A 12,303-nucleotide genomic window follows, 5' to 3' on the forward strand; every position below is an offset into this window, starting at 1 on the left:
AAGCACCTAGGCATGCAGACTGCTTTGTGATAGAATGGGTCGCACTCAGGAGCTCAGTGAATTCAAGCATGCTACCGTGATAGGTTTCCACCTGTGCAATAAGTCCATTTGTGAAATTTCCTCACTACTAAATATTCCACGGTCAACTGTTAGTGGTATCATAAAGAGGAAGCAATTGGGAACAACAGCAACTCAGCCACGAAGTGGTAGGCCTCGTAAAATCACAGAGCGGGGTCAGCGCATGCTGAGGCACACAATGCGCAGAAGTCGGCAAATTTCAGCAGAGTCAATAGCTACAGACCTCCACACTTTGTGTGGCCTTCAGATTAGCTCAAGAACAGTGTGTAGAGAGCTTCATGGAATGGGTTTCCATGGCTGAGCAGCTGTATCCAAGCCTTACATCACCAAGAGCAATGCAAAGTGTTGGATGCAGTGGTGTAAAGCATGCCGCCACTGGACTCTAGAGCAGTGGACACATGTTCACTGGAGTGACGAATCACACTTCTCTGTCTGGCAATCCGATGGATGAGTCTGGGTTTGGTGGTTGCCAGGAGAATGGTACTTGCCCGACTGCATTGTGCCAAGTGTAAAGTTTGGTGGATGGAAGATTATGGTGTGGGGTTGTTTTCGGGGGTTGGGCTTGGACCCTTAGGTCCAGTGAAAGGAACTCTTAATGCTTGAATTCAGTGATTTGGAGGGGTGTTCCAATACTTTTGGCAATATAGTGTATATACAGTCAAACCAAGATTTATTCAGACACCTTGAACATTTCATTCATTACTTCAGTTTATTCACTATAGTTTCAAAAATGGTAATACAATATGACAAGATCTCAGAGTTAAACTGTCAGAAAAAAAATAATCTTAATTGTGTCAGATAACACTTAAGCAAAACATGGTCAGGTCAAAGTGTCTGAATAATTTTTGGTTCCAAATTTTAAACAGTTTTACTGGTAGTTCACTGTATGAAGAATTTTTGGGTATTATATGTCACGGTTTACTTTATTTTGTTATGCTCACTTACATAGCTATAGTGTCCTGCACCCACTAGTAAAAATATATCAAAAATATCAAAAATGTCTGAATAATTTTTGGTTTGACTGTTTATCATTTGTTACAATTTTTAGATGTAATATTTTAAAGACACTATTAAAGTGTCAGTCTTTCCATTTTTGATCACGAAAAGATGAAAGCAGGGCACATTCCGCTCATTGTAAGATTTTTGGTAGTGGAAAGCAGTAATATGAAGACATCAGGAATGCGTCTTCTCTTAGAGATGCATTGATAGCATGCTGTTGAGCACTATAGCACCAAATACTCTTCCTTTTGGAACAGCATCCCAATACTTCACACAATAAATCAATAAGAACATCCCACCGCACAATGCCCCTCTGTACTACAAGACATCTCAGCCAATAACTTTCCATCTCACTGCTGGGCATGCATCACTCCTGTAGAGAAATAATGGAGAGCACAATAGTGAGCATGTACTCTGCTCTGGCATGCTCTGTTCCCATTACAATACTCATGTCCAGCTGAGATGAGCTTCCATTACACCGAGGCATCTTGCATTGTTTGGCTTATGATGATAAAAAATGTTTGTTTTTTTAATTACACAGATATGTTATTTGTGTGTATGTAATTCATGTAAGGCCATCTTCAGGTTTTAACGTGTGTGTGTGTGTGTGTATCCCGTATATACCATAAAGACAAACTCTGCTATGCTAATCATCCCAAGCTCATTGGTCAGTTCTCTTTAATGATGAACTCATATGAGATGCCGATTCTCTCTCAACAGATTTTTGACCTAGAGCAAGAGTAGCAATAAACTCTCAAAGCACAGAAAATGTCAGATTTCTGGCATTTCATTGATTTGAAAGTAGATCCACTGAAAAAGCACTGAATCTCCTGTGCTTTCGTCAAGTGCTTGTATGAGTCATTTATGCATTTTAAAGATTTTAAAGAGAAATTTTAGCCAGATGCGTTGATTACTCTCTGTAACAAACATTTTTCAGTTTTCTCAGATCTCTAGCAATGAGAGGTAATTTGAAAAAAAAAAAAAAAAAAAAAAATCAATGAGCTTTTCTGCAAAAATGATTTGGTTACATTTCACTCAGACTAAAGATTGACCAATAATGCCCAAGTGCATTTGAGAGGAAATAAGCACCTGTCAGTAGCATCACCGGTCCCTCTAAGTGCACTCTCTCTAAACAAACACACAGAAGGTTGTGTGCAGCTGGTGGCCTTTGTGTCTGGACAGTCGCTTTTGAAAATGTTCAGTACCATCAATCACCACAGCCAAAAAACGAGAGAGATCTAATTAGCATAGAACAGAGCACAGTCCAGAATGAGTGACAGAGAGCCACACTTCTGCCACTCATAATCACTGGCTCTAACCAAAACCAGAAATGAAGTGGATATAAAGTGGGCTGAAGTTATTGATTCCCTCATCTCCTTGTGTTCTCTTTTGCTCCACTCATGAACTATACCACTGTATTGGGCCGAACGATATAGAAATCTTAATATTTTTCAGATTTTTTAAAACATGTTTCACAAAATTGCTCTGTAATGGCTTTAAAAGTTTTGTTTTTCTTAGGGGCCGTTCACATGTTGCATCTAAAAACATGTGGTAAGCGTGGCTGCACCGCTTTCTCCTTCTTTCCAAAGTGCTTGCGCTCCAATGGCGTCTGTCGTTGCTATGCAACCATGAACTGCACTTTCCATGAAGATGAAGAGCTTTCAGCAAAGGATAATAAGGATTTCTAGCCCTTGCATTAGCTCTACTACTAGATATATTTATGGAGATGAGAAATAAAAACCTGCCCTGTACAGCTATGATCAGCTGATTGTCCTTCTTGGCTCAGCTTTCAATGTTTTGTTACAGAAAGGGCAAAGCTGTTCGGTTGGTTCTGGTCACATGACCTGCGGTGCACTTGCGGCATTCTGAAAAGTTGAGAATTTTTCATCTCATCACCTGGAAAACACGAGCGCGTTGCACCACATGGGCTTCGCTTCCATTATGAGTGCGCTTGCCTACATTTGAAATAATGAACGAGCGCGCAAATGACGCAAAATGTGAATGGCCAAAAAAGAAGCTTTGCTTTCAACAAAACAGCCACTGTAACTTTGGTAAAACTTTATTTCGATGGTCATCTAACTCTCATTAGAGTATTAGTAGACTGTATGCTTAATATCTGCTAACACTTTATTGTGATGATCCCCCAATAGACATTCTACTGACTATAAGTGTATTTGCAACTGCATGTCAATTTATTCTATTTAACTAACCCTAACCTGACAGTCTACTAATGGTCTATACAGTCTTCTAATACTCTAATGAGAGTTAGTTAACATGTAGTTGACAAGTTACTTATAGTTAGTAGAATGTCTAAAGAGGACCATCGAATGTGAAATATAAAAATACATAATCATAAACAGTAATGTTAAAAAAAAAAGTTTTCATGTATCAAAAATGACTCACTGAATGCTAACAAATAACACCAAAGAATCACAGAATCAGAGTTTTGTATTGATTCACTTACTTTGAGCTGAAATGGATCAAACTTACAGAATTGAATGCTTTTTTTGCTTCTAAAAATCAGTAGTCTGAGATGATTTTTATAACATCTGTCTTTAAACTGTATCATTGACTCTTTAGTGAACTTAAAGGGGTGGTGTAATGCTATTTCATGCATTACAGTGTCTTATTTACACTGTTAAAGAGTTGCATTATCATGTTAAACATAGCCAAAGTTTCAAAACACGAGTTGGACGTATGACGTGTGCCAAATACACTACTTCCCATTTCGGACCGGGTTTCGGAGAGTTTTTTTTCAAGTATGGCCTGTATGATGTCAAAAGAGAGCGGGATTCCTTGTATGGGCACTTCTCCTTGATAAGCGTGCACACACACATCACCCAGAACAAGAGCACGCTCATCAACACGCTTCATTCGGGATACGGAAGCCGGGAGATTTTTCAACAATGGCTGTGTCCCAATTCAGGGCCACACCCTTCAAAGACTGCATACATCATCGGTCTCATTTAAAAAATAAAAAAAAATCGTTAGATTGCAACGTAACAAAGAAATTACAGTATTTTTCATCTCACAATGAATATCAGTCAATTTTATTAGGGTTACTTTTATTAAATAAGACATCATTGATGAAGTATTCGGCCTTCAAATGCGATCTCCGAAGGACGCAGCCTCTGAAATGAGACGCAGCTCCTGTCAACAAAGGAGTGTGTTTTTGGTTGTGAGGGAAAGATTACCTTTTTCAGCTTCCCAAACAACCCAGCATTAAGGGAATGGTGGATGAAGTTTGTTTTTCTGGGGCCGCAACGGAGTTGTGCACGTATGTTTGTTTGTTCTCGGGATTTCGGTGACGAATACTTTGTAAACAAGTCCCAATTCGGCGCTGGATTAGCAGATCATGGGTGGTGAGTAAAGCTGCATCAGATGTCTGTGTTTTGTTGGCAATCGGCGCACAAGTGCATATAATGTAAACAACACAAACATTTTTGTACCCTTTTTATGTTGCAGCTAGCATGCGATCTGTACACAAAAGCTGCGCACGCTCGTGACCTCTTTAGCTCCGCCCACGGCACTGACGGTAGGCACGCCTCCAGGAGCTCTGCTTTTTTAGGAAAGACTCAGTTTAGCGTATCTATCTTTTATAAATATGATAAAACTAAAGACTTTTACGGAGATACCATAAGAAGGATGCATTGTTACTCTATATGTACTCAAGATTAACATGAGATTGGCAGAAACTGGCAGAAATTAAAAATCCTGCATTTATTTTTAATATATGAAAGTAAAATGACATCTTTTAATGCTTCGGGCAGACGCTTATCAAAGCAACTTATAATTTCAAGGTACAAAATGTACTGTGCAGTGAATATTAGTATATCGCCCAGTACTAATATTCATAGAGTTGATTTTAAAACATCTACTTATGAATAGATGGCCATGAAAAGACCACAGCGGCGCTCCTCACTTGTACTGTATGATTAATTTTCATGAATATGTAGAGCGTTTGTGTTTCTTCGACTCTGCTTAAAGTAAAGTATTTTTAGAGCGTTGCTAAAGTGGAAACTCTGCTGGTGTCTCTCTCACCGCCAGCCTGGCTCTTATTGAAGATAAGCATTTCCACCACGTCTCACTCTGTGCAGAAGAGGCCTTGCTGGGCTCTCATTAATTGTGGATACAAATTAAATTCATGCCATGCATTTAATTAATTGAGAAACGTCCTCGTCATGGAAGCTCACAGTGGCATTCAGTAGCGTGAAGGTGCTTCATCACTGAACACCTTTGTTGTTCTTTCCTTGGCCCGGATGACTCGTTAAGGCTTTCAGAATGTTTCTTTTTGCTTGTGTGTTTAGCTAAGCTATAAAGTCAACTGCATGATGATTTGATAATTAAATTCATATTCCCTTTAATAGATAGCATTCAATTAGAACATATAATTAAAGCTCTCTTCTAATGAAACAAAATTAAATGGCTTGCATGAAAGATGACATTTGTGTAAAGGCAGATACAACACATGCAAATCAGCATTCATTTTCTATTAAGAGTAATTAAACTGCCATTATCATTGCATGTGTTCATACAGTAAATCATCATTAGTGACCAATGTAATGTCATAATGACTGTAAAAATGATGTAAATAGCTTTACATCTCAAATAATACATGTTTATCGAGAATGAATGATTTATCCTTTTTTTTTTATTTAGAAACTACTGTTAAAAGTTTTTGGGGTGGTATACTCATCAAGCTGCATTTATTTGATAAAAAATAATATAAAAAAAAAAGTAATAATGCGAAATAATAAACTTTTTAAATGTTAATATATTTTTAAAAAGTAATTTTTAAAAATGTAATTCCTATGGATGGCAAAGGTGAATTTTACTTCAGTCTTCAGTGTCACATGACCCTTCAGAAATCATTTTAATATGATAATTTGTGCTCAACAAACATTTATTATCATTATTATCAATGTTGAAAACAATTGCTACTTTTGTTTTTTTTTTTTTTTTTTTTTTTTTTTTTTTTGTGGAAACAGTGATACTTTTTTTCAGGATACACTGATGAATAGAATGTTAAAAGTCTTTATTTGATATAGAACATTTTTGTAACATTATAAATATGTTTACTCTCACTTTTAAATAACAAATTGAATGCAATTTCTTTCTAAAACAAACAAACTAAAAAATCTTACTAAACCCAAACTTTTGAACGGTATTGTGTTTCTGCTTTTAAATCATCCAAAAATTGGCCCCATTGTTTCTTGTTCATTGTTCTTGTTTGTCAGTTTGCTTGCAAGATCTGGCAACGCGAATGTCAGGCTCTTACAGTACCTCTTTCCTTGTAATTTCTTGCACTGCACCTCTCATATCTCTCGTCATGAACAACTAGTTGTTCAGTTCAGTTCAGTTCCATACACACTGCGTAGAATTTTTGTAGGTGCGGTTATCACTACCTGCATTTTTCGGGAGTTAATTCAGTTGTAGAATGCAGTTGTCACTCCCGTAAATTACTGAACTGTGTGTTCACAGAACGGGATTAAGCACTAAAAGGTGAACTGACAACCGAATTTATCTGCAGTGTGTACGTGGCCAATATGCTACGAATGCTGTTGATCGAACTTAAAGGTAAAATTCTGCCATTGTTTGCTCCTAGCGTTACCAACCTGTATGACTTCTGCAGAGCACAAAAGAATGAAATGATGGCATGAATTTTCTTTTTGGGTTATTATTCCTTCAAACTTGTGTTGAACCCAGAATATTCCTTTTAATGGCAACAGCATCACAGAAACACATATATGGTCCACCTTCTCTGAGTACAGTGTTGGAAGTGTGAAAAATCACACGTAACTAACAGAACTCAACCGTAACTTCAATAGCCTCTAATTTGTGTTTTTACCTGCTACAAGCTGAATTACTTGTGGTAATTACTGACCAGCCTCCATGTGTCCTTTCAAAAGCTACAGCTGACACAATTAGTATGGCGTGAAGATGAGACATGTCTTGCTACTCCTGGACACACATGCATGCACACACACACATAAACACGTACAGACACGGAGACAAACACAGACTCACAGTTTTTGCTGGCACACCTTGACAGTGAATGATTACTATGCTTTGTGTTTTGCGAATGACAAGCAACAACTCCTGCAAGCCAAATGTGTTCCCCTCCAAGAGAATGTCCTTGAGCTCCTCCACAATGTAATGTAAAGAGCCGAATGATAAAATCTTTGCAGTAACAAGCTGTTCATACGGCACCCTTTTCTGACATACTATTTGAGAAGCAGACAGTGGGGTACTGGGCACTTTGCTAGCCAAGCCTCTTAGAGTCTTCTGCTAAGACAGCATAATTATTACAATCACCTCACCTCTTTTTGAGAGCAGAGACATGCACGCCATGAACCACTTCACGAAGCAACTTGGGATGTTACTTAAAGAGAGAGAGAGAGCTCTTATCTCAGATCTGTCAATGCTTTAGCGAGTACACCCAGCATGATTTGCTCCAAAAACAGCACAAAGTGCAGGTGATTTTTTTTTTTTTTTTTTTTAAATATGCAGGCAATTTAGGTGTGTATTCAACCGTCAGATTATTTGCTTTGAAAAAAAAGAAAAAAAGTACAGTTTGTGTAGAGGTCTGTCCCATTTGACATTCTTCGGTACTATTTAATGCCATTTTTGTTGTATAAGGAGTCAGGGCTGTCGATGCTTTATTATTTGTTAATAAAGCCTCTACGTTCACAAACCACTGTTAAAGGATTAGTTCACTTGCAAATAAAATTTACTCACCCCCATGTCATCCAAGATGTCCATGTCCTTCTTTCTTCAGTCGAAAAGAAATTAAGGTTTTTGATGAAAACATTCCAGGATTATTCTCCTTATAGTGGACTTCAATGGCCTCCAAATGGTTGAAGGTCAAAATTACAGTTTCAGTGCAGCTTCAAAGGGCTTTAAACGATACCAGACGAGGAATAAGGGTCTTATCTAGCGAAACGATCTGTCATTTTCGAAAAAAAAATGTAAATGTATATGCTTTATATAAACAAATGATCGCCTTCCAAGTGCTTCCGCCAAAACCGGACTTTTGTATTCTTCAAAAAGCTTACGCTGTACTTCCTACGCCTTCCCTATTCTACTTACGGAAAAAAAATGGAACTGGCGCTGCGTTCATTCCGTAAGTAGAATACATGACAGAAAGCGTGCAAAGAGTGCTCCCTTTATAATCACAAACAATTTCACTCATCTTTTTTCATCGTGATCTCAAGAAGTTTTGTAACAATAAATTAAACTGACTGTATAATGAATCTCTTCTTTACATAATTGTTTTTTATAATGAGGGGATATTTGCCGTACACACTGATTATCGTGTGCTTATCGCCAGCGTTTTTTGAGACGTTTTTTATGTTCATACCCAACGTGCAGATTCACTCCCTGACAATGGTGCTTGTGCTGAACGGTAGAGCAAATAAACATATTTATGATATTGATAAAATTAAAGAAGATAAAAATACAGATATAAAATGGCATATATGGCATATACATGACATGAGGAGATGGTAGTCAGAAATGAAAGTGCAAATAAGTCACAATGACAGTAGTGCAAGCGAAGGGTAGTGCAATTAAACCTATTCATGGAATAGACATTTTCATCTATATTTCTTGAATGTAAAAGAAAAAAAAAAGTCACAATACAGAAATAAAATAGCATATAAAACTCTCAAAAGTCTATTGGTGTGGCCAAGAACTGGCAGAACACCCATAGTTTGTAGGGGTCTTCCTCGTCTGCGTAGTTCCTCTTCGTTGTCTTGGTTTCAAAGTGTGCTCGGCAAGACCATTTTGGGCTTGAGCGCCACCAAGTCATGTTTTACTGTAACTTCAGCAGCTCCAGGAGCATGAGCAAAATCGGCAATCTCATTGGTTGGTCAATATTTAATGCGGCGCGTCAAACCAAAAAAAAAAACCCGAGGCGTTTTTTTTTATAAAAAGGACGCTTTTACACCTGCCGTTTTTCACGTCGGTGTGCACACTCACATTGGCGCCTTTTGTTTAGTCACGAGGCGTTAAACGTCAGTGATAATTGCGCGCAATATTTGTCCCGGTGTGTACAGGCCTTAAGAATCCACTCACCACTCAAAACGGCAGAGTTTTTGTTCAGTGCTAACTTCTGATTGGTCATTGCGTTCAAGAAATCAACAGATTTGTTTGTGATTTGCTACATTGCTCAACGCTGCTAAAACACGTAAGCCTTGTCATTCTTCAGAGCACAAACACAGATACGCACTGGGTCGTTTTCCAACTGTTTCGCAAGTATGCTAATATTACGATGAAAACTGATCCTAGAACAAAAGTTTATGTGTAGATTTTCCGTCTAAAAGCAATCAAAAGCAGTAGCATCTAACCATTTTGAAAAACTCCTAACAACTGCTGAGAAGTGCCTCTAAACCGGAGTTTACCGCCCGTTGGCGCCACCTGGTTGCGGAAAAAAATGAATAACAAGTTATTAAACTAAACTTTATGCTATCACGAAATCTGAAACAGATGCAGCTCACATGTAGGAGAGCATCACCAAAAAAGATTTTTTTTTATCCGTTCCTGAGTTATTCCATGTCAAATAATAAAAAAAGAAAATTTATAAAAAAAAAAAAAAGTAAATATTTTTGTCTTTTATCAGCTGTTTCTTAGCATAAAAATGTCCTAATGTAATGTAATTTATATTTTCTTAAAATTTAAAAAGTGTTCTATCAAATGATACCTACCTTTTGACTCTCCTTGCTACAGAAGTTATGAGTCTTTACTTTTGTGTGTGTCGCTCAGAGAGGGAAAAAAAAAAAAAGTCTAAAAACTCTAAAAAAGCCTTCAGGTCTTAAAGGGTTAAAGTTACCATTGATTAGTGTTCCTGTGAGCTAAATGCTGTTGAAGACATTTGGCTATTGAATACATTAATGGCCAAATCCACGGAAATAAGTATTTTGCTCTAAATCGTAAGTTTGCTGAATGACCATAGGATTAGGGGGCACGTTGTGTCATCTGGGGGGGCACTGCTCCCCAATGCTCCCCCTTGGTGACAGGCCTGTGAGGAGTGCAAGTAAGTGTGTTCACAATGAGCAATGCAATAAGACTGTATCCAGATGAAGTAGCCTACTTGTTCATTTTATGCACTCATGCACCTTATGTAACGGAATGGGAGTTTTGTCTGGCCATGATAAAACTGGTGGCTTTACCAAAAATGGTAGATGGCAGAAGCAGTGACTGCTGAAACTTCTCAGTAGGTGATAAGGCTGGTACTCTGAGTGTTGGTGGTCTACTGATTAATGCGAAGACAGGTCAGGTGACCACAAGAAGAAGAGATAAGACCTGTCCAGATGCCCTTGGCGATGACTTGTCTAGGCTTCTGTGGAGGGCGAAATGGCAGAATCTCTCTGGAGTCACTGTAGATATGACTGATTGGAGCAGGCAAAAGAGACAGTGATGTACTCTTTGTCACTGCCAGTCTGGCTCAGTGTGAAAGTTTAGAGCAAGAATCAATCCTCTCTTTGGCCACATGATGGAGATTGTCGATAGTCCCCTATTATCAAGCAGCAATGGTGACTGACAGAAAATTGTTAAAATAGCGGATGTGGCAGCTACTCAGTCTGTGGAGAAGGCAGCATTATACAAAAGTTGAATGCTTTGGCAAAAGTGTTTAATATTTGTTTAATATGTACTACAGTACGTAAAAGGTCAGTTTGGCTATTTTCTCAAATTAGGACTCAGGCAAGTGGTCAAAACTGGCAAGTGGACATTTGAAAACGTAATTTCCCTCAACTGAAAAGCTTATATGTATATAGCTTTTTTTTTTTCTTCCAGCAGCCATTACTTCAGTCTTCAGTGTCACATGATTCTTCAGAAATCATTCTAATATGCTGATTCTTTTGCAGTGTTCTTTAGTGAATAGAAATTTCAAAAGAGCATCATTTTTTTTGTAATGTAGATATTTTGTAATGTTATAAATGCTTTAATGTTACTTTTGATCAGTTTAATACATCCTTGCTGAATAAAAGTATTAATTTCTCTCCAAAAAGAAGAGAAGAAAAGAAGACAAGCATTTAAAATGTTATTATAATTAACTGAAAGGCAACAAATGTTTCTATGTAGTAAAAAATAGCATTAGTGTTCAATTTAAGATTATACCTCCCTTCAAAAATGCATATACTACATGACAATGTGGTGTAGAGTAGTGCAGAGTGTATAGTACATCATTTGAGGCACTACTTATGTGATTTGTTTCTCCAGTAGGGACTACTTAAGTCGCTATTTAATTGCATTTGTTAGCTATTAGCTAAAAGCCATTGCGACTAGCAAGTGGTGGGGTAAATCACCCCAAAATACAGGGATTATCTAAGCAATAAATGAATCAAGGTGAAGAGAAAATCCATTGTCTAATAGCTTTTGCTGCACAGGAGGCAACTAATGTACCCTAAGCTGGTTGGGCTCAAGATCAGCCTCAGGGATCAATGTTCTTAAGCCCAATCAAAGCAATTCCATCGCATTATTTGGCTAGACTAATTGCTCGGACTAAAAAAGTGCAAAGTTTGCCCCTAATGAGATTGACCCGTAGAATAAATGTGTTCCCTTGCTTTAAAGATTATGCTGACTTTTCTTATCCAGGGGCGCTTGTTAAATGAACACTTCCTGAGCATCTGCTTCTAATCGCTATTGCCACAAAATCATTGCTTGTGCATATTTCACAAGAAAACTGCTGTTTCCCCAGTGTCTCTGATTCATGTATTGTACAAGTCTTTGCCACCCATTAGCAGTAGTACAGTCTCCAGTCTTTTCAGTGGGTGATCAGTAGGCTGGTCCTCTGGGTGTTAATGGTCCACTGCCTGAGCCTCAGTGTGATGTGCCTAGAAGATAAGACCTGCCCAGATGCCCTTGGACATTTTGCTGTCTTGGCGAGGCTTCTGCCTTGAGGGAAATGGCGAAATCTCTTTGGAGTGGCTGTAGATGCGATTGATTGGAGCGGGCAAAAGAGACAGTGATGTACTCTTTGTCACTGCCACTCCCCCACGGCGTGAAAGTTTAAAGCAAGAATCAATCCTCTCGTTGGCTGCCTCATGGAGGCTGTCGATAGTCATAAGTGGCTGACCTTCTCATCAAAGTTTGTGCCCTCATCAGGCTCACAGACTCTGGCAGATATTGCTTGGAAAGCTGCGTCCATCCATCTTGTGCCAACACAGCCAGTGCAGAGAGAGGGTATTGAGGGTCTTTCACAAGTGTTAATAAAGTTAATAACAC

At 38.3% G+C, this 12,303-nt stretch overlaps 1 protein-coding gene across 2 annotated transcripts in view; it reads left to right on the forward strand.

The window, feature by feature from the left end:
- galntl6 (polypeptide N-acetylgalactosaminyltransferase like 6) overlaps positions 1–12,303 on the forward strand; it is a 253,863-nt gene that overhangs the window by 82,633 nt on the left and 158,927 nt on the right. The gene's annotated exons all lie outside the window — the stretch shown is intronic.

This window comes from Chanodichthys erythropterus, chromosome 12 (genome assembly GCF_024489055.1).
Source record: "Chanodichthys erythropterus isolate Z2021 chromosome 12, ASM2448905v1, whole genome shotgun sequence".
Classification (NCBI taxonomy): Eukaryota; Metazoa; Chordata; class Actinopteri; order Cypriniformes; family Xenocyprididae; genus Chanodichthys; species Chanodichthys erythropterus.